At 43.7% G+C, this 23,439-nt stretch overlaps 1 protein-coding gene across 13 annotated transcripts in view; it reads left to right on the forward strand.

Annotated features, from left to right (window-relative positions):
• The first annotated feature begins 1,651 nt into the window (after window positions 1–1,651).
• ATXN1 (ataxin 1) overlaps window positions 1,652–23,439 on the forward strand; it is a 415,455-nt gene continuing 393,667 nt past the window's right edge. For 5 of the 13 annotated variants that reach the window (XM_036350175.1, XM_036350174.1, XM_036350167.1 and 2 more), the window contains exons 1-3: window positions 1,652–1,863; window positions 6,146–6,229; window positions 9,970–10,081. The gene's annotated coding sequence lies outside the window, so the exon portion shown is untranslated. The other 8 variants (XM_036350166.1, XM_036350168.1, XM_036350165.1 and 5 more) reach the window with 8 other exon arrangements.

Raw genomic sequence — 23,439 nt, forward strand, 5'->3', positions numbered from 1 at the left:
CTAGAGGCTGTAATGAGACCAACAATGTCATTTTAGACCAACCCTGGGTCTTTAAACTATAAACAATTATTTTTAAATGAAAAAAAAAAAGTTGTAAAGCGAGTAAGAGTGAACAGTAGTAGTTCTATTTAAATAGCCATGTATATGTGTATGGTATTTCAAAGTGTGAGGAAAAAAATATTGCCGGGGCTCGACACCTTCCCAGTTAGCATGCTTATTTTTATTTCTGTAGCACGTTGGTTCTACAATACAATTGTTTAAAAGCTGACACATTTCTCTTGGCGAGTCTGTATCTTGCTTCTGTTGGTGACTAACCGCTAGCTCATAAGTAAACTCAGCCAAAAGGTTTCTCTAATACAGCGTACAGTCAAAAGTGGTGGCTTTCAGAGAGAAACTTACTTGGATACTTGGTTCTAAGCACCTGAAGGTCATATGCTGCCCGACACCTACTAGTCCTCCGGAATTATCTGCAAGGGGTGTGCCACAGTAAGCTCCTTTTAGCAGGAATGTGACTTCTTTTGCTCCAAGTGCCACACCTGTGGGCAAGATGCACCCCCCCCCCCCCAAGAATATTCCTTCCCTTGGAGCTAACACCAGGTGGAAGGATCAGGGCTGGGAGGTAGGGGATTGAGAACCGCACTTTAAAAAATCGAGTCCAGAGGAAGTCCTTCAGCGTGGATTCACCCAGAACTGCCATTTGATGCTCGGTTTGCTTTCTCAATCTCCTACACTGGTTACCTCATTTCCGATTAAATTAATGATCCCGAATACGCTGCGCGAGGAAGACGGGGTCCTCGACGAGGACTAGAGCTAGGTAGTTCCATACCCACAGCAGATTTCCGGACTCGCAGGAAGAGAAAGGAGGTAAGGGAGGTCACCAGCTTCCCCAGGCGGTAAAGGTAAGGCTGCATGTGCAGTTGGGGGGACCCTTAAAACTTTCTAGAGTTGCACGCAAAGGCACTCCCCGCGGCCCGGTGGTCTGGGTTCCGGATCGCCGAAGCTGAACCCTTACGAGGTGAAAGTGCGCGTGGGTCGCAGTCCGCCCGGGTTGTCAGCTTCTCCGCACGCCCGGGACGAAGGGCGCCTAGGGATCAGCGTTGGCCGCCTCCCCTCCTCCCGGGGTTATTCGCCGCCTCGGAGCTGGAGATTCCTCCAGGGTGCCCGAGTTGCACCCTGTTGTCGCGCTGTCTCCTCCAGAGGTGCTGGGACTCGGGGAGGCGCGCGAGGACGACCGGTCACCGCCACGATGACCTCATCGCCTCAGCTCCCCGCCCCTTTCCCAAACCTGAAAGAACTGTCCCCTCCGGCGGTGTCTCCCCTCCCGCTCCCGCCCCTCCATTCCTAATCAGTCTCGGGGACACGCGCCCGCCTCCCAGAGGGCCTCCGAACCGGGGCCACGCGCACCGAAGGGTTAAGGGCGCGGGTCTGCCGCTCGCCGTGCGCTCGCCCGGCTCGAGCCGCTGGCCCCGCCGCCCGCCGGAGGGTGCCCCCCCCTCCTCCCGCCCTCCCGTCGGATCCTTGAGCTGCGGCGGCGGCAGCCAACTGCTCCATATTTGGCTTCTATTACACATTTACATACTGGAGCGAGCTTGCGAGCGCGAGAGAGCGCGAGGGAGGGAGGAGGGAGGGGAGGGGAGGGGAGGGGAAGGGAGTGGGGGGAGGAGGAGGAGGAGGAGAGAGCAGAGTATACCGCAGACATCATTTCTACTACAGTGGCGGAGCCGTACAGGACCTGTTTCACTGCAGGGGGATCCAAAACAAGCCCCTTGGAGCAGCAGCCAGAGCTACAGCAGCCGCAAGACACTGTTTCTCTCCCTCTGCCCCCCCTTCCCCACGCCACCCCAGATCCATTTACACTTTACAGTAAGTGGCGATTTTTTTTCTCCTCTGATTCTGTCTCTCCCCCTCCCCCATCCCCTTCTCCCCCGATTTAGATTAAGATCCCCCCCCTACCCCCGCTCTCCTGAGAGGGGCCAAAGCAACAACCAGCAAACAAATCCCAAACCCCCAAAGGCAGCACGGAAAACAGCTTGAAGAGGAAAGAAGGAAATCGACGCAGCGTGTTGTGTTGTTTGTGTGTGTGTGTGTGTGTGTGTGTGTACATACAACCTTCCCCGGCTTCAGCCTCCCAGGCCGACACTCCGCTCTGGGCGCGGGGATGACCAGCAGGGGGACCGCGGGGGACCAGGTGGGCGCCCGCCGGGCGAGGGGGCGCGCCCGGGCTGGGGGTGCGGGCCGGGAGAGCGGCGGCGGCACCCCGCTTGGGCGGCTGCTGGTCTGGTTGCGAATGCGGAGAGTCATGTCCTCCTCCCTGGAGGTGGGGTAAAGGGAGGAGGCGGCGGCCGGGGTCGCGCTGCCCGCTCCTCCCGCCGACCCCTCCCCACCCTTCTCCCCAAAGAGAGCGATGGGAGCCAGCGGGTCTGAAGGAGGACTAGGTTGCTCCGCTAGCGGCCGCCCGGCCTCCGTGCCCCGGGGCGCGGGTCTTCTGGGAGCCGGCATCGCCGGGCGTGCGGCTGTGGACCCGGAGGGGTCAGCGGCGGCGGCGGCGGAGCCGGGACGCTGCGCGCGGCGGGGCGCAGGCAGTGGGAGCGCGGGGGACGCGGAGGATGGGCGCGGGGGCGCGGGTGCTGGGAGCTCGGCCGGAGTGGCGCTGGCGGCCCTGTTGGTACGGCCGCTTCCTGATCCTGTGCAGCCGCCGCGCCGCCGGAGCCGGGAGCCCATGAGCGCCCCAGCCCGGGCCCGCGCCCCCGCCTGCGCCGGCGGCAGGAGCCGAGGAGCGGCAGCAGGCGCTGCCCTGCCGGCGCCGGGAGTGAACGGCTGCGCGGCTGCTGGGAGGGTGAATGAAGCCGGGAGGAGGGGAAGGAGGCGGCGGCGGTGGAGGCGCTGCGGGGACTGGGATGCACCCAGGAGCCCCTCTGCTCCTCGGGGCCCGACCGGAGACCCAGCAACTCCCGCGGCCGCGCCGCCTCCTACGTGGTCCCAGCGCTGCGCGCAGGCCGGCCCTGCAGGGGGCAGGGAAGGGGCCGGCCGGGCGGAGCAAGAGGTGAGGAGGCGACGGAGCGCGGCGGGAGTGTGAGCGAGCGAGCGCGCGTGTGAGTGCGTGTGTGTGTGTGCCCGCGCGGGCGGTGGGGGTCCGCCGGGGCCGTCGCGGTGGGGAGGGGGCCCTTTGAAGCCACTTGGCTGACTGCTGCGCCCGACCCCTCCTCAGCCTCCCTCCGCCCTCAGGCCGCCAGCCCGAACTCCGCGGCTGGTGCTTTCATTTTATTTCCGACCACGTAGGGGGCTGGCTGGAAGGGATGGAACAAACCAGGTTTTCTAGGGAGATGGAGCAGGCACCTCGGTTGGGGGTGGAAGTAGGGTGGTGGTGGAGATCCAGCCAGAAAACAACAAAAAATCAGTTTCTAAGGACTGTGGAGTTCGGTTCAATCCCGCGGCGGCTCTGTTTTGTTTTGCTTTCTTAGTATATAATCCTACAGATAAGAGGGTAATATAAATACTTCGGAAGATTGGGAAATTGCTGAAGAGTAGTAAGGGCAAGAAAAAAAAAAAGCCAGTCGGAAGCTGGTTATATAATGCGCGATGTGGCTAAGGAGAACGGCAAGCTATTTTTATTTTGTTTACCGTATGCTGTGCAGTAGGGACTCCTCTCCAAACTGGTTCTGTCCCCGAAGAGATTCTTAGCTTCCCTGCGAGATCCACAGGGTACAGTTAGCAACATTATAAGACCCCCATTACACCCACAGAATCAAAACTAATGCCTTAGAGTGGCATACTCCCTGCACATCCTGTCGTGCATGCACGGGAATGTGTGTATGCAAATAAGTCCTCCTTTGGCAATCTAGTAGTCACAGCTCAATGACATTTGTGTTTTATAATGCAGGGTGCTCTTAATATTTAAACATCATCGTTACATGTCGCACACAGCAGAGGGTGGTTACTTGATGGTTATTTTTAGGCTCAGCTAGTTACTTTTCAACACTGTTAGCTAAGCCATTTCTGTTTGGGTTTATGAGGAACCTTGCAGTTCCTAGAAGCCCCTGGTAAAGCCCACCTTGTGGTTTATTTGGTGGGCGAAGGAAGTTTGATACTTGAGCTTAGTGTCTGTGTGTGTGTGTGTGTGTGTGTGTGTGTGTGTGTGTGTGGAATGAAACGCATGCCTGGGGAAACCACCAGAGAGGAGGATGAGAAAATCCTGCACATGAACTCTTGGAAAGGATTGCACCGTAATGGCCAATGCTGTGGCATTTAATCTCCTCTGACTGCCCTCTGTGCATGCATCAGTCAGTATTTTAACAGCTCCACAGACAAATGGGCTTAAATGCCCCCTTCTACGTAAAGCAGAGGTTGAAGTCGCCCCCTGAACCTCCTGCCTGCCTGTCTTTCTCCTCTTGTAGATATGGTCAGTGGTGTAGGTTTTCGGAGCACTTACTCCAACCCCATCACTCATGTAATTAGATCAGGCTGCCATGGCAACGGGCACTGTTCCTCCTCCCTTCAGGTGGGTTTGTTTTGTGCCTGGACTATTCCAAGTGTTTTATGCACAGTATTTGTGCTGCCCAAGCCAGACCAGAGAGACTTCACTATTTCAATTGCGCCTTCATTTGGACGGGAGACACGGAATGCGTCTTATCCATACTCTTATAAAGGAGACCAACAAGCTGTTCTTACTGGGTGCAGTATGTAAATGCCTCTCCCAGACAGTGAAAGGAGCCCGACAATCCTGCTGGTGTTTATTGTGAACAGTTCAACAAGTATTTGGTACTTGTTAGAAACCTTTCAGAGCTGACTAAAGCAACATTTCTTTTGCCTTCTGGTGCCATTGGCCTTGCCGGCATTAACCCTTTCAAGGGCGGAAGTGTTCATTCTTTAGAACCTAAGTTACCAGTAGTCATGACTGGTTTTGTAAAGGGTTTACTCAGTGGAAGTAATTTATTTGGGAAAGTTATCCCCATTGTCACATTTTAAAACTTTACAGCCGTCATAATAGCAAAAAATGGGACTGACAGTAGGCAGCCATTCTGAATGTTTTGATGTGCTTCATTTGGACCTTTTGGCCATGATCTTCAATCTGTGGTAGTAAGTGAAAAGGTTTGTGTCTCAGGAAAGAGATCGTACAGGCCTGTAGCTGGTAGACTGATAATGTGTGGTGCTTTTGCACAATAAACAACTTCTGCTCTATTTTGGGATATAATTTAATGAGCATTTTATAATTTAGAGAGCAGCAGTCCACTCTTTGTATTAGGGCACCACCTTATTAAACCTGTTAAGCAAAGACAAGTAATACTGTTACAAAAAGAAAAGAAAATTAGCTTTGGTTGTGGAAACTCTGTGTTGCTCAGGCAATCCAAATAAAGGGAAGTATTTTAGTAACCTTGATATTTGAAAGTAAAAATAATTGAAATCACGCCTTGATTTAGTTGTGACCCTGCCACTGGTCCCCAAGCTAAATTGGTAAATCCTTTTCCCCTTGGGGCCAAGGGTGGGGTGTGAGGTTACCAGTTTCTAGTAGTGAGTTTATGTGTTTGGTAACTAGATTGTGGCCTACTCAATTGCAGTGGTTAAAACGAGGAGCTACTGTTATTCCTAGGAGGTAAACAGATGGGATGCAAGAATATAAAATAAGGTACAGAAGTGTAAGTTTTACCCAGCACCTTGGAGGTCCTGGATATTTTGCGACTTACAGAAAATCGTTTTTACTTGCCCTAAAAATGTGAACATGTATTTTTGAATGCATAAATTCATGCTAAAGTAAGGATGAGAAATGTACCTGATTGGGAACTGTGAACAGTTAATATTTTTCTCTCTGGATTTCGTTTTAAGAGGGTTTGGTAAACAGAAGTGATACTTTATCAGAAATATTATAAATTGGCTTCAGGGATTCTGAATTGTCTTTTACTAGAGAAAGGTTCAAGAAAAACTCTTTAGCCCTGGGATTATACGTCAAATGCCTGTAGATGGCCCTGTGTTTCAATATACCTTCCTCAGTTGTTTGGGAGTCCTGGGAAAGGTCAGCCTGAAGAGATTATTAAAATGTTAGTGAACATAGTTCTGTGACTCCTGTTTTTGTTGTCATTACAGAGTTTAAGGACTCACATTCCTTTTGTATAATGTGCCTTTATTTTTTTTTCCATTCTGAAATGTCAAGTGGATTTTACTTTGGCACTTAACTTCAATGACAGTCTGATGACTAACATATTGTGACACCAGCTCCCCGTGTTTCCTCATAGAGGTTAGTCAATAAATGTATCTTTCTAAATTAGGTAAATGTAGGAGTGAATGTTAATTCTTTAAATTACAGTTGTTTGAAAGTAATAACATAGTTTAGGTTCTGGAGAGCTTAAATACCTGCATACATAAACTGACATAGTGCCATAAGACAGAAGATAATTTTTAGGGGTGAGAGAGATAATTTTGTTTCTGTTGCTTTATGTTTTCAGAATAATTCAATGATTTGAATGGTTGGCTTCTGTGAGAGATTTAGATATGTGCAGTTTAATTGCTTCAAAGAACAGATTTAGTACTGGTCATACTTTCAGTTATCAGAAGTGGCCCTCCTTATTTTGTTAAAAGCATTGAAAATAATAAATCATCTAAAAATCCCAATAGAGAAGTAATTTCTGTTCTAAGGTATTACATACAGGACTGCCCTTTTTTTCTTCTTAAGAATGAGGTTGGAAAGCAATAGAAATTATGCTGTTCAAATTTTAGATTCATTAAATTCAGTTTAATACAATACTCATTCAAAAATTCTTTAAGAGAGGATATAATAATGAGTATACTGAGTGCTAGTTTTAGAGACTTTTTAAATGTTGGCTGAAAGAGTTGTAATTGGATATATACATATATATGCTTATATGTTCTATAATTTTAATATGTGCTTAAAATTATAGGAGCAATAAAAAGATTTAGGTATTCCTGGGGGGTCTCTCAGTTGGTTAGCATGTTGTCCCTATATATCAAGGTTGCAGGTTTGATGCCCAGTCAGGGAACATACAAGAATCAACCAATGAGTGATAAATAAGTGGAACAACAAGTCGATGGTCCTCCTCTCTCTCTTTCTCTCCCTTCCTCTTTATCTAAAATCAATCAATAAAAATTAAAAAAATGATTTAGCAAGTAATTGTTATTTGTGAAAACAGTTCTTTAAAAACCCTTTTTATTTCATAATTTATATATTTTTTGTCTTTTATCACTGTATATATTTTATAATCCTTATAAACCTGAACTTTTCAAGTTAATGTACAATAAATATTTGTACTATATATTACCATTACTAATATGCTAAAACATGTTTAGAAATGTTACAGGCAAAAAAGCAATGAGCATTATATTTTCTTTGACATGTTTGATGTTAGCAGAAATGTTTCATTGATTTTTCTATAACTTTTAATGCATCCAATTTGTGGAGTAATGAAAATGCAATGATAATTGCCATAATGTAAGCAAAAATTGCATCCTACCTGAAAATTACTGTTCAGAAAATTCATTGTAGTGTAATCAGAGGTTGAGACTTACGGGGCCAGAGGCTCTCCTGGTTGTGGTCTTTTGATTCAGGCTAAGAGGAACTCTTTTTTTTTTTTTCTTCTTCTTCTTAGGTGCTCTTTAACATGACATGTTTTGAGGGAGTCATTTAGCAGAAGTTTTTAATAATAATTGACACTGCTGCCGACCCAGAAGCATTTATGCTTCTAGCATTCAATGAAAGTGTATTTTTTTTGGTCACTGTATATGGTAGTTTTTCTTTTGTTGCACCCTGAGCTTTGGCCTACTCTCTCCGAAGTATTTATAGTATCTCCCGTGTTTACATTACTTACCTATTATCTCCTCTTTATTGACCAGCGCATAAATATTATTTAGGCCATCTTTCTTACTAATCTCCCACTATTAGTGGTATTGTGTTAGGTTGCTCTGCTTTTAAAATATTAAATATTCCATGCTTAGTGTATATATTGTATAAAATAGTTAATAGGTTATTTTCTTTTATATTGCTTGTATTATTTTACTATGCATCCATTCATTCTTGCTCTTGTGTATTCTTGTGTTTCTTTCCTTTAAAAGAATACAGCAAGTTATGTTAACTTTCTTAATTACTTTAACTGATGTAGCAATACAAATAATACAAATATTTTTTAAATAAGTAGGCATACCAATGAGAAAGTAAATTAATATTTTACAGCATTTGCATCATGTTTGTTCTCTGCACTTCAGCAGAATAGGAGGAGACTGTAATTTGGACTCTATAAAACCTTATCTGTCCGGTGATATGTAAATGGGGTTGTGTGCACACACATTGATATATACAGGCAAACACCCTCACAATTGTTAGCTCAGAAAGCAAGTGCTGCCTGCGAGTCTGCAGTACCTACACCTTGTTCAAAAGTGATTATTCAGTGTTCTGATGCTTCATTTGATGTTACTAGATCAAATCAAGACTCCTCCCCTTAAAACAATTACTGTATAAGAGTAAATAGAATTTTGTGAGCATCTATTTAATTTGGCCACTATTTACATTTGTAACCCAACAAGCTTTTTAGTAGAGGGATAGTGTCTTCAAAGACGTTTTAGTTTGGTACAGTTTACCTTCTTTTTCTGTACTCACAGATTACACCTGGTTAAAACCAAGGCCTGGAAATGGAACTTCTTTTGATTATAAGTCCCCGGCATGCAATAATAGATGCTTAAATAAATACTTGGTGAATGGATTAGTTAGAAGTAAGAATATTTTGGCTACTATTCATTACTTTGAAAAGTGTTGGAAAGCTACTGAAATTATTTTCCTTTCCAGCTGGGTTGTGCTCTTAAAAATAGTGAGTGTGTATGGATGAAAATAATCATGACTACTGAGATGTGTTGCCATGTACCCAAGGATAATTGGCTCACTACCTGTTTACAGATTATTCACATTGGAGATCATATTCATAGCTCCAGAATAGTTTCTTTCTGACTCCCAATATAATCCTGGGCTTTCTCCTTCCTACTGTTACCTGGCATGGGCTTAGGAAGCCCAAACTAAATTTAAAATCAGCCTAAACAAATGTGCAGATCAGTTCCAGTAATCAAAGACTGGAAATCAGTCCAGCGATGACTAGTTTGGGAATACTTAATAATAACTGTGCTACTGATTCTGTAATGTGGAATTACCAGTATCTAAACATATTATCTTAATAGATGGTGCTGGAAACTGTTAGCAGATCAAGTCCTCAACTTCTTCCATTTCTATGCATAGGTCTTTACCTCACAAAAACTACAAGCACCAAGCTCCCTGATGGAAAGGTATATGGAAGATTCATTCATCCCCTTTTTCATTCATCCATTCACACATTCATTATACATAAGAAAATTTTTACTTTACCATGTGCAAGGCATTATGGAAAAATGAAAATGAAATAGACATACATTTAATAATGAAATGCTTTAAAGTTTAGTGGAAAGTCTAGTGACTATGTGTATTCTTTTAAAATTTTTTTCTGCCTGTGTTACATTCTTCTATCCCATTAGATTGGTATGCTAATAACTGTGCTTTTTTTTTATGATTGTCCCTTATGTTGCATGTTGATAGTAATATATGCCACATTAAAATTAGACTTTGGCTCAACTGTTATTCAATCCATATTCATTGTCACCTGATATTGTTGTGATTACCAGCATGTGTTGATCAGATGATTGGTTAGAATCATTAGAGAAAAGAATGACAGTAGTTGGCTCAAATGGGGAGACCGAGCTCTTAATTTGATTGAGGGGATGACCTTTTTGTGTGTTGGCCTCCCTCCGAGGCCCCGTTGAGTAAAACCAGACCTGCCTTTTGAGCTGGCTGGTATATGTGTGATTCTCCTGAAATAAAATGCAAAATTTGGTGTTCTTAAGAGTGAAGATTTCAGTGCATTGACACTTAAGTGGAATTACTTTTTAAAACAATCTGTTCTGTTTTTCATTTTGATTTCCTCTTCTGCGCTTCCTGGACCATTGTAGGAGCACCGTGCAGCAAGTCACCAAGGTGGTCCATTCAAACTGCAGACTTGTTTGTCATCCTTGTACAGCAGTCTCCTCCACAGCCACTCCAGAGAAGTGCGCCACATATCAGGTGAGAGTTTTGTGATGCTTGCTAGTTCCCATCTGAAGATAAAGTCTGGCCTGGAAAAATCACCTACTAGCTAGCCATTAGCACTTTGTGGACTGTTTAATATAATTGTCTTTGCAAACATATTGTGTTGGAAATAGATTGCCAAGAGAGTTTTTATAAAAGTTGGGTTGAAGTATCTCTCTTTTTGGTTTCATTTTGTTTGGCTAATGAAGAAGTTAACATTTGATTTTGTGATGATTGACCATTGTGTGCTGGGCTCGAGCCTGATCTTTTTAGTTCTCACTTGTACTTAATGCAATGAGAATGCACAGTTTTCATGGTTTAGTTTTTTGTTGAAGAGTGCCACATGTGCAAGAGGCCTCTTTGTTCAATAGCAACCAGTATTTGTTGAATCTTGAATTTCTCTGTCTCTGTCTGGATTTTACAACTTCCTGATTTCCTCACGTACAGTAAATTTTTCTGGCGTGGAAAGTCATGCAGACACCGGGTGTATGCAGGGTTGATGACTCATGCTTCTCTGTTGAAGAGAGGACAAGAGAATACTGCCTAAAGGGAGTCAGGAGAGATGGAAGTTAGGCACAAGTTGGGGCACTAAGGGTTTGGGAACACTGGTGTACGCAACCAAAGGCAATTGTGAAATAGATTCCCTGTTTCTATTTGCCTTGGGAGCAGTCCTGCTGGAAGCTGTGGAAATAGACTAGTTCAGAGGTTCCTAAGCCTGACTGGGCAACAGAATCACCTGGGAGCTTAAAAAAATAGAATTTGGAACTCAACCCTAGACCTATTGAATCGAAATGAACCTTCATGGTCTCTTGGAATCAGACTGAGGCTCCTCAGGCTTGGGAACAGCTTGGATGGGTGGACTCCAGGCAGCTCTTCCTGAGAACTGTTCTACTTCCTTCCTTGGTGAGATGCAAAGTCTACCTTCCATTAAGCTTCCATAAAAATATGGATTTTCAACTAATTTGTTACAAGATGGACATTTGCTTTACCAAAATGTTCATCTTGAAAATAATTCTTCAGCTTTCTTTAAATAAAGAACTCCCTCTCTTTATCTAAGTTCCAGCTTGTAAGTTACATGTAAATTCTGTGGCATCTAGGTAAGAGCATGGGGCTCTGGGACCAGCCTGTCTGGCTTTACATTTAGAGCAGCCACTGTGACCTTGGGCCATTCTATAACCTTTTGATGCCTCAGTGTCTTTGTCTTAAAAATGGAGATAATATTAGAACTTTATCCTAGGGCTGCTGTGAGGATGGAGTGAAATAATATACATGTATAGGGTAGGATAATGCCTGGCGTATATGGTTTATGATCCATGAACATCAAGTAACTTATGTCTTGACAGGGTAATTCTAATAGTCTTGTATTGTGATGGTTGCTCCTGGACCATTTATGATTAGGAGCAAGTAAACATACCTATACCTTGATCTTTGGACCAACCCTGTAGCTCTGCGCAACAAATGAGACTTATTTGTTTTTCTGAATTTTGTGTTCATCCAACTCTCTTACTGGGATAGGATTCTCATGTATTGTTTTTATATTGTTGTAAGATGAACTGATGAGTTGTATGCACATGATAAGTTATTTGTGATTTGAGTAAAAACAAGCAAAACTTGAGTGACTGAAGTACTATGTCCCAGAAAGGATAGTCAGAGAAGTCTGTTGGGAGGGGAGCAGAGGAGGGAGGAAGTTATCACATTATATCCTTGTAGAGTTTAGAACTGGGTACTTGACATTTTATTGGCTGTGGATTAGGGAGATGGTCTGTGAAAGGAAATAGGATCACCCTGCAGTTACATGCAAAGGTAAGCTGCTTTTGTTGTTGTTAATCCTCACCCAAGGATATTTTTCCATTGAGTTTTAGAGAGAGTAGAAGGGAGGGGGAGAAACAGAGAAACATCCTTTGGTTGCCTCTGCATGCACCCAGACCAGGGTGGGGGATGAGCCTGTAACTGAGGTATGTGCCCTTGACCAGAATTGAACTCGGGACCCTTCAGTCTGGGGGTTAATGCTCTATCCACTGAGCCAAACCGGCTACGGCCAAAGATAAACTTCTTAAGGTCTCTGCCACCTGAATAAAAAATGGTGACATGCCTCACTGTTATTTTATCTCTTAGGGATGTTAACCATTTTTACAATTATATGCTAGGCAGAAAATCCTCACATTTAAGCTTTTTAAGGAAGTAGTTTAATTGAATATGTGGTTAATACATGTGCAATTTTTAAAAACCTTGTGGTGTTTAAAATAATTTTATTGTGAAAATTCAGGCATCAGAAAGTCATATCTCTTGGCCAATATGTGCAAACTTATTGAGGTGATACTGAAGGTTTTTTTTGTTTGTTTTTTTTTTAATATATTTTATTGATTTTTTACAGAGAGGAAGGGAGAGAGATAGAGAGTTAGAAACATCCATGAGAGAGAAACATCGACCAGCTGCCTCCTGCACACACCCCACTGGGGAAGTGCCCGCAACCCAGGTACATGCCCTTGACCGGAATCGAACCCGGGACCTTTCAGTCCGCAGGCCGACGCTCTATCCACTGAGCCAAACCGGTTTCGGCAATACTGAAGTTTTTACATTATATTAAGCAAGTCTACCAGTAAGTGTCTTACAAATATTTGTATTGTATTACTGACAAAGTAGTGCAGAGTCACCTTGAATTCCAAGCAACTGACATTTTCAGTGATTGCATTTAAAGTAAGCTAATAAAGCATTATTTAAACATTTTGCATAAATAATGTCCTCCGTAGAGTCCTCACAATTGATGGCTAAATGTGGGCAGGGAAATCATGTCATTCATGTTGTATTCTGTTATATTCATTAAAGTTTTTCTAAAAACCTAAATTACAATATCCCTGGTTCTAGTTATTTTGCAAATAAGATACGGTTATAGGAAAGTTCTGGCATAACTTGTTCACAGGCACTTTCTCTATTAAGAAATGATTCATTCATGTATTCATTGTGTATTTTTTTAAACTACTACACGGTGCTGTGGGTATGAAAGTGAGTAACAACCACCCAAAAGAGGCTATACTCTATGTGTTCTTTGTGGTCAGGTAGGTGAAAGAAGAAATGCTTGGAAAAAACTAAGACAAAGCAGAATGGGGTGGTTGTACTTCCTGGGGTACGTTCTAACACAGAAGGAATTCAGAAGAATGATGCTGAGTAGGATGACGAGGAAAGACTGAGGAGGGGGGATCATTTGAGTTCAGCTCTGACGGCTGGTTAGCATTTCTGTGGGTAGAGATGGATAGAGCTGGAGGAAGACCATTGAAGTGGCTGGGATATGACAGGGAGTGCATGGTGTGTAACTGACAAGGCCCCTTTGGCTGAAGCACAGGTGCTGGTGGACATCTGAGTTGCTGGAGCCCAGCAGACAGTACAGGGTGTGGGAATAAAATTGCTGACAGGTCAGGTCTGGAGATAAATTTGGAGGAGTCTGGCATGAAAGTGATCTTGGAAATTGGGCTTTGGGTTTTGTGTGTGGCAGAAGGTTTGACAGGCAGAAGGGGATGACTGTACCTCAGAGGTGACATCAGCTGGTGCAGAATACAGAGAGAGAAGGCAAGAGGCATGGAAGAGAAGCTGTAATGTTGGAGTGGCACAGCCTTTGTGTGCTTCCTCTTTAAGACTGGGGTGGAGGGTGGGTGGGTGGAGAAGTGGGGATGATGCATGGATGGGTAGTGGGGGGGGGGTCTGCCCTGGAAGCTCAGGCACTTTGGAGTCTCAGCCCAATGAAATCTTGTTGAAACCTTTATTCCTTTAAGACATTTAAAAAAGAAAGGAACATGAGCTAATTTTAGCTAAACCTAATACGTGCGTGTATGAAAACGAATGTTGCTTTTGAAATTCCGTGCATGCATTATCTGTTGTCATTTAAACAAACCATCCTTCTGTTTTCCTCTAAACAGTTATATTAAGAAGCTTTTCAGTGAGGCCCTGTACATAGTAACAACAATTCCAGCATTTCCTTTGATCTTTCCCACTGTTGATTTATTCATTTCACGTGATATGCGTAAATCACATTGTGCCACCTACTTGACTCTGGAGCAATTGTTCATTTTTGTGGCAATTCATTTACTGTACTTAGATAAATCACATTAATATGGATGTGTTTTATAACTTTAGAGGCTTTTCCGAAGGCTTTCTATGGACTCTTTTTAAATGTCTCACACACACACACACACACACACAGCACAGCTTCCTGAAGTTTGGCTTCCCATTTATATTTATAGGGGGGAAAAAAAGTAGGATTAGTGAGCCTTGACTTTGGAGTGGGTGAAAACTACTTGGCTCAAAATGACGGGGAAAGCTGGAAATTATCTGGTTATACTGCTGTTAGTGGGCAGTCTCTTTTAATATAGTTAAAGAAAATTTGAAGATTATTTGTTTTATTTTGTTTTTTACATTAGTTTTAGATGGGCTGTTTGTATTCCCCTAAAGCGCTCAGAATGAGGCAATGACTTACTTACCTTTCACAAAAGACAGGAAAGTTAGGATGGGGGTGAGAGGAATGGAAAACACAACTCCAGGGCAGGTCACTCTGCAGATATTTAATAAGCATCTACTGTGTGAGAAGCTTTATGCCATTTGGGCCCTAAAAGAAATTTAGAGATGATCGGTAGTTCTCACTTACTGTGTATTAACTCATTTAATCCTCATTGTGGTCTTCTGAGGTAGACACTATTATTATCTCCATTTCATGGATGGGGAAACTGAGGCACAGAGACAATAAGTGACTTGGTCAAGGTTGACCAGCTCTAGTGGTAGCATCTTTACTGCTGCCATGCATTGTCTCTCAAGGCCTAAGCCCGGTCCATAAGGAGCTTACAGTTGAGCCCAGAAGGCAAGGTATGTCCAGGAGTAATATTTAAACAATTACGACAGAGGAACAGCATACTCTCAGAGGCCAGGATCAGGGAAGGGCTCATGGGCAATGAGCCTTCTCTTTTAATGCTTGCCTGTCCATTCCCAGCCGCATATGGGCTGTCTTTGTGGTGTTTTTGTTCACTCTTTCTCATATTCCTACACATTTTCAATAATTATTAATTGCAGAAAATGATGACAGTGGCAATATGCTTATCTGTGTTTGGGCTCTAAATGTTGTTTGACATCAAGAGTCCCTGTGAGACGATGAACTTTTGACTCTTCAAAGAACTTCACTGGGTCATTGCTCAGCTTGCAAGATTTGGCAGATAGGAACTATTTATCTCTCCAGTTTGATAGGCAGTGGGGTGGTGCTAAGTGCAAGCTTTAAGAACAAAACGTGCGTGAAAAGAGGTCACCCTTTAGTGGGGGTGGCTGTCAGGCAGCTCAGATCTGCTATACCCCTTGTCCCACCCCTCTCAGACTCTCATTTTTCCTCCTTCACTAGACCAGCGGATGAACCTTAACCGACTCATGTCAGGAGGATAAAGAGAGATCACCTTGCTCTTAGCCTGCTTAGAGAAGGCCAGTTTGTCTTTCTTATGTTGAATGAAATTTACCAAAGATTTTTTAAAAAAATGTCTTTAGAGCAACGTCTCTCGCTTTGTAGATACACAGAACAGAAGAGGACTTGGGATTTTCTCTCCGTGCCCTCGCCTGGAAGCCCCAGCCTCCATCCCAGCTGTAATCATATGTGATGCATTTTTATTTACAGATTAGGAGGCTCTGACTGTGGCATATGACTAACCGGGAAGCTCCTCCCTACAACAGTTGTATGTCATCTGCTTCAGAGAACTAATTGCTTGGCAATTCCCCTTTGGTAATTCCCTCTTTATTTTCTGATGAGTTACTTAACAGTGATGGGCTTGTTGAACAGTGTTGAGTTTAATGTGTGCTCCAGAAACTCCTGTAGGCCTGGGGAGGGGGAGAGAGGATATGGTTTTTCAAATTCTGTTTAGCTTTACTGAGGGAACACTGAAACCATTATATGACCTGTTAATATTTCACTCAATACTAGGTTAAACACTGAGCCATTTTGCAAAAGAAATCAAAACCAGGCTTCTTTTTTAAATGTGCCCCTGTGCATTTGAAAATTGTTAAAAAGGAATTTAATATTTATAGAATGTTTAATGCTCATTTAAAAATGTGATTTAGAATGGAGTAGCTCTCCAGTATTCCAGTCTACTGCAGAGTGAGTGTGGTGTGCTGGGGAGCAGCTGGACTGGGGGTTTGGACACTGAGTTTCTGTTTCCTGCTCTGCGCACTCCACCTTGCTGGGCCTCAGTTTCCCCATCTACAAAATAAAAGCTAGTTGGGAGAAATGATCTTCCAGGCTCCTTTTATCTTAACACTGTGCAGCTCCATGAATAGATTTTATTGTAATTCTTCCTGGCTCCCCCAAGACCTTTGCTCTGTCAAACATCATTTGCTGTTGTTTGACTTTGTTAGGTCTTGTATTTAATTATAATTTACATTTTAGCTATTATGGTGTCATTATTTATAGACGAAGTCTTAAGTGGTGCCTAAAATCATTTATCACCCAATCTATATTAGTTTCATACCGTAATCCTTCCTCGGTTCCTTTTTACTGTTGTTGCTACCATTGCCCCAAACAACATCTATTTCTGGAGCGAGGATGCATTATAATTGGAAGGAATCTTTCAGCTAATTGTGGAGTAATTTTTTGCAAGGAGAGTGCAGAAGCTCTGCCCTTCTTTGTAGCAGTATCAAGGGTGATATCCTGCTTTTCATTGGCAAGTAGAAATCCTTTTTGACGTCATTTGATTTACCTGCAGGTGCAGCTTTGAGTGTCAAGGTAATTTCTTTTTTCTTCTGCATCAATTTTTGCAATTAGTGTGGGCAGCATTACCTTGTCTTATTGCTTAATTTATAAGCAGTCTGTACTGATATCTCTTGGTTCATTGCAATTTGTATAGCTTTTTAGGCAGCTAGTGTAAATACAAGCAGTGACATTTTAAGAGTGGTTTATTTTGTTTGTTTCGTAGGCGGAGAGAAAGGGGAGAGGCAGTATTCATGGTGGTTAAACTGAGGGCTCTGATAATGGGGAGATGGAGGTTAGAATTCTGGCCCTGGCTCCTGAGTTGTGTGACTCAAGCTACGTTTCTTAAATCTGTGATCCTCAATTTCCTCATCTGTAAAATGAGGATGATGACATCTATCCTACTGGATTGTATGAGGGATCAAATGAGCATCCATATATGTATTGTATATAGTCGGATCTCAATACATAATTCTAAAAATTGAAAGTCAAAAAGGGAGAGATGACATAGCACTTAAGAGCTGGAAATAAAAAAAAAAAATAAGAACAAAGGAAAGAACTGTGCTTTGGGGTTATTCCAGGTACGAGGAGCCCACCAGAGCCTGTCCTGGGCAGGGTTTGAATCCCAAATGGACCTTTGAAACTTGGGAAAGCCTAGACACCCTGTGCTGATCTGGCTTTGACCTTCTCTGCAGGTCGATCTGCTCCACCGAAGAGGTTGTTCACTACTACATGATTGCTAGAAGTATTACATGTTAAACATCTGTTGCCTATACATTACAGCAATAAAAGGAAGGCAATAAAAGCAAAAGTTCCCTTTGATTCTGCCATCCCCGTCCATAAATCATGTTCACTTTTATGTGTTGTCTTCTGGTTCTTGACGACTTAACATGTATCTTTTTCCTGTTTCGTTTTTTCCACTTAGCATAAACATTCTCATTTGCAGCCTAGACTTTACAGTTATCATTTGCAAGGATTATATAATATTTTGTAAAGTTGTTTTATGTTAATTTAAGTTTTGTATTATTTGTGGACATTTGAGTTGTTTCTAATTGTTTACTATTATGAAGCTTCTTTGAACATCTTCATATACTTTAGTATTGACCTGAGACACAATTACATAAGAAGGCTGTTACTACGATAGAGGGGGCTTGCCCTGAATTGCTTTCTAGAAGGCTGGTACCAATTTACATTGTTACAAATGACAAATGAATGTGTCTTACTCAACCTGATTAATTGTAGGACTTACTATTATTGGCTAATTGAATAGTCTTCTTGGTTTTAAAATTTGCATTCCTTTGATTCCTCTCCAAGATAGAACATTTCCATCTATGTTTATTTACTACCTTCCTCTTACACAATTAGCAAATGGGAGTCTTGATATTATCATCTACGTATACGAGTTCTTGATGAGTTCCAGATATTTCTTAAAGTCGTATTTGCTGCAGGTATTTCCCTAGTCTGATTTTCTTTTATTTTTTATAATTTCTTTTTTTTTTTTTTCTGGGATTGTACCCAGGGCCAACCTGGAAGGAAGACAGAAGATTGGGCAGCTCATGCCCTGCACTAGGCCGGCCTACAGCTCGGCTTTGCTGAGAATAGTTCTCATTCTCATCTGCCCACTGCTCCCCTTTGGAACTGGACCCCCTGGAAAGCCTAGTGCTTTCTGTTGCCAGGGGTCCCCTTCCCTCCTCCCCTCCCACCCTCTCTTCACTCCTTCTCCTTAACCTTTACCCACCCTGGGCTAGTTTCCTAGCTGTCCAGGCTTCTGCCTGCCTTTGGGGTTCTCTGCCCTCTGCTACTGACCCATGTTTTTCTCAGGAATCCTGGAAGCCTCCCTCACTTAGGCCCTGGAGAGATCAGTCCGGAGTTTCATGCTGGTGGAGTCGGATGGTTATCCAGGAGTCCTCGGCTGGGGTCTTCACACCTTCCACTCATTTAGTCCCCAGACCACCCTGCTGAGCGTGGGCTCCTTGGGTGTGACTGTCATCCATGCTACACTGGAGGGGACACTGCTGCCCTGCTTCCTTCCTGCTGTGGCTGCTCCTGAAAGAGTCTTTGGGTGGGATGTTGGGGGCAGTTTCCTAGGCACTGAGCTTTGAAGAAGTGTGGTCTCAAGGCCTTAACTTGGGCTTGTGGCTTAGCTGGGCTGGGTGGTTGGTATGTGCTGTTCCTCCTAAATGATCTTTCTAGATGTTCCGGTCCAACTCATTTTCCTTCAGGAAGCCAAAATGAACATTTCTTACTATTAAACAGCTGTTTGAATCTCTGGTTTGCTTCACCCCCTCTCCCCCGATTTTTCATGGCCCTCGGCATAAAGCCCAGAATCCTTAACCTTGCTCAATAGGTTTGGGGACTTTGTTTTCTCATCTGTTACTCCTTATTCAGTCATATTCCATCTATTAATAGAGCCATCTATTAAGAAATTGTATTTGGAACCAGGATCTGCCCAGTGGTCCACAGTGGTGGAAAAAGCTGTGGCATCTATTTGTTGGAGCAGACCTGTGCATCACAACAATGAACAATACTGGGGATAAATCTATGTTAGAAGGCTGTGCTAGGGAGGAAAAAGGTCCAATGCTCCGTGATATTTAAATTTTATAATACTGCACTTACAACCACACAGAACTCTATTATTAAAATTCAGTACAGGAAAAAGTTGCTTGGTGTTTGAATGTCTAAGACTGTGTTTCTTCTTATTGAAAAAGTTCCTGCCCTGGCCGGTGTGGCTCAGTTCGTCGGTCCAATGCACCATAAGGTCTCCAGTTTGATTCCTGGTCAGGGCTCATGCCCATGTTGCAGGCTGGATCCCCAGTAGGGAGTGTGCAGGAGGCAGCTGATAGATGTTTCTCTTTCACATTGATGTTTCTCTCTCTGAAAATCAATAAAAACATATTTTTTTAAGAAGGAAAAAAACTCCTATTGAATTTAGGTTTCATGAAAATTCTTAGAAACAAAGCTATCATTTTGAATGAATGAGTTTGAGGTTGACCTCCCTCACATTTGTTCTTTGGCCTGGATCAGTCTCCCTTAGCACTCTTGTGATTCGCTCTTAAGTTCAGGTGAAAGTTCCCTCTGAGATCACTCTCCCAAAGAGATCATTTTATCTGGAAGAGACTAGTAGTTCTGGAGTCCTGAGCAAGATTGGGCAAGTTGAGGTAAAGCACCACATGGACAGGGGAAACATTTTGAGGGGACAAGGGAACCCTGCACCCCTTTGTGCATAACCCCACCCATGAGGGATGAGACCGATGGCTGGAGGGCAGTCCGACCATGGTGTCTGCCCCTCTGAGTAAGCTGGCCATGTGGCCATTCCCCTCCTCTTTCTTGCATGTGAGTTCATCTAGAAGTTGCCTGTTGGTAAGCGAGGATACCTTTTCCAGGTAGAGGGTATTCATGTGGTGACTATATGCTTTCTGCTAGAGGTTTGCACAAGTATGAAAAAGGGAGCCTGACATTAGAACTGAGGCCTGGACCCTTTGTCTGCAGCAGTGTCCTGGTGGGAAGCGCCCCAAAGTCCTTTCTGCCTAGCTCTGGTCTAGCGAGTTCCCGGTGTGGGCAGAAAGGACTCGGAATTAATTTTGTTTTGATTACGCTTCCCTTTCCGGGGCTCCATTTCCACTTCACCCCCGGAGCTGCCTCGGTCACTGATGCTCAGACCACTGAGAAAGATGACCCTCAAGTTGTAGGTTTTTGGGGAGACAGCCTTTATATAAAGAGCTGGGAAAAGAATGTTTACCTCTGGCCGCGGCCTCTGGTACCTGACTTGACACTATTCATAGGATTAACAGGTGTTTTCTTTTTCTTTTTCATGGAGGAAATCTTTTTGGAAAAATATGGTGACAACATCTAAGTTCACATTTTGGTGTTTTATCTTGGCTTTCCTGTTCTGTGGAAGCCTCTGTAACCCTCTGTGCCTTTCTCTACTCTTCAGAAGGAACTGGTCGTCTTTTTCATCCATCTCAGTTCTATCTAATGAACAGTACTGTTTTTACCATCTGTGTAAACAGATGCGAAAGGCGGGTAGATTACTTTTCAGTTTGCCCCCTCCCAGCAAGCCTTAGATCCATTTCAGTCATCCTGGAGGTGAGACTAGGCCAAAGTATGTAAGAAGTAACACTAAAATGAAGATAAATATTTTTGCATGTGACCTTGAAACATGGGTTTTACAGTAGTATGTGATCTTCTCCAAGCAAAATTCTGTAAATCACAGTTCATATCATCCTTAAGTCCTGGAGAGAGGGTTGTATCAAGGGAAATGAACAAACGCTAGCTGTTTGCTATTTTGTTGTGCAGAGAACATTCGATGACTTGACTAATCTCAGAGTTTCTATCTCTAAATGGTATGTACTTTTGACTCTTTGCCCTGAAGTCTCAGGAAATGATTTCTTTAAAGACATTTTTTTAACTTTCCCATTTTAAATGTTCAGGGTCTTCAAAGACTTCACCTGTCTTTTCCTGTTTCTCTGTAGGACTAGTCAAAACTGCCCTTTCTTGCAGTCTGAGCCTCTGATCTAGTAAATACAGCCTTCAAACCACCGTTATTATACCCTGTGCAGTGGCTGGTGTGTTGTGGGACAACCTCCGCCGATAACGGCACATCACAGAGGTCAGAGAGCCTTGATAAGCCATTTCACTGAGGAGTCATGACTCCTGAGAAGACTGTACTTTTCATTTTCTGAAACCCAAGAGGTTGACCAGCCTGCTGGGTTCTGGTGCCTTGAGCACATGGAGCCTGTGCTGTGACCCCAGCTTTATTGACCTGCAGTTCAGCTCCCTTCTCCATCACCTGGGCAGCCAAGACACGGCAAGAGTTATGCAGTTGTGTCTCTGAAACTGTAGACTGAAAAGACATAACTTTGCTTAATTAAATTGGCCCACTGGAGCAATTTTGAGATGGAGCCTGAAAGGTGAAGAAGTGCACTAGTACTGTACTCCTTAGTTACCCCTTGAAACTTTTCATTATACATTTTTAGACAGCAGATGTTTTTGTAGTGCCTAAGCCTAAACTTGATGGATGGGTAGAGAATGTTTTCCCTTTTGCTGCCACTACACCGTTAGTGTTGAGCTGCTAGAACTAGATTTCCTTTAATGCACCAGTGTCAGCCAGGTTAAAAAAAAAAAAGGGAAATCAAATTGATCTTGCATGTGGAATCTTGGAATCTGATGCCATCTTCTCTGAGAAGTCCTTTCCCATGTGGATCATTTTTATATCTGTAGGTCCCTGTTGTCTTTCTGTTGGATGTTACAGAAGAGGGTAGTGGAAGCCCACCTAGCTGCCTGTCAATCAGATTTATGCCCGCTGAGCTGAAGGGGCCAGCGCAGGACACTGAGTAGCTTCCATGATGAGTACTATCCTACAACATCTAGCAATTAATCTCTTATATAAAAGGCCTGTGGCCGTCACGCCATCACGACCAAACAAGCAGCGCCTCTCTGACGGGTGGGGCGGGGCACGAGCTGCCAGTGGTTATGGAGGGGGAGGCCAGCTGAGGCAAGCAGAGGCGAGCTAGTGCACTCGATTTCGTGCGTGCCGGGCCTCTAATCTTCTAATAAAAACAGTGTTCCTCTCTTGATGCCAGAAGCAGGTGTAATAATTGTTCTGCAGTCTTTTCTTTCTTTGCAGAAGCTGACGACCCCGCTGTTAGTTTCAGAAATACTTAGCATGATTCACTTTTAGACTGGACTAAATCTAGATTTTCTTCGTGGAAGCCTCTTAGTGACACTACAAATGAGACAAAAGCCATCTCTCTTTTAGGCATCTCCCCAACCCCTTCCCAGTCTCTTTACACCTTTTTGCTAGGAGTCAAGGTGCTACAGCCTGACAGGGGGGTTTTGCTTGGTGATGGAGTAGCTAAGGATGTTTCTCTCTAACAGGTCACACAGAGTGCTGGTGGACATCTCTTCTTGCCCCAAGATCTTCATTGGAAGTCCACGGGACTTGGTGTCTTTGCCGTTCAAAGTATATATGAACTCACCAGGAGGCATAATGCGTCACCATTTTATTCTGGGCCACCCTAAAGGATGACACCCAGCTTCCGAGACCTCCTCTTGGACATCATCCCTGAGAACCAGTGTTTTAGCTCTCCCATTGTCTGGAATCTGTTTCCAACGGATTTTGAGCTGGCTTAGGCTTCGTCACTAAATGGCCAGGACAGTGTTGACTGTTCTGCTTGATCAGCTTGCTGTTACACACCTTTTGTCCCTTTCAGAGCAGCAACTCCCTCTTGGGCTCTTGTTGAGTCTTTACACAGATACGCTAGAAAACAGGCACCGATCCTTTCTTTCCATCTTGGCGTTTGCCCATAGGCACAGTCCTGGGATGACCTGGAGTAGACCCAGTGGAGGATAAATGCGTCTTGCTCAGACTTGTTCAAGCTAGTTCTAGCCTGTCTCTCGCCACAGTTCTAGCTTTTAAATACTCAAGTGATTGCTTTTGGGTAGGAATGTGTGGATTGTTGGATTGGAATAATTTTCTCCCTGGATTTCTAGTGTTTACATAAGTAGTTGTAAAAAATGTTCTATCACTGATTTAAATAGCAGGGCTTATTTTAAAAAGTTACAGGTGCTTGGTGATGGTACAGAATAAAAATGTAGGATTTTTTTTTTTAATTTACAAGTTGTAACACAGCCAAAAGGTGTATATTAA

This window comes from Myotis myotis, unplaced genomic scaffold (genome assembly GCF_014108235.1).
Source record: "Myotis myotis isolate mMyoMyo1 unplaced genomic scaffold, mMyoMyo1.p scaffold_m19_p_2, whole genome shotgun sequence".
NCBI lineage: Eukaryota > Metazoa > Chordata > Mammalia > Chiroptera > Vespertilionidae > Myotis > Myotis myotis.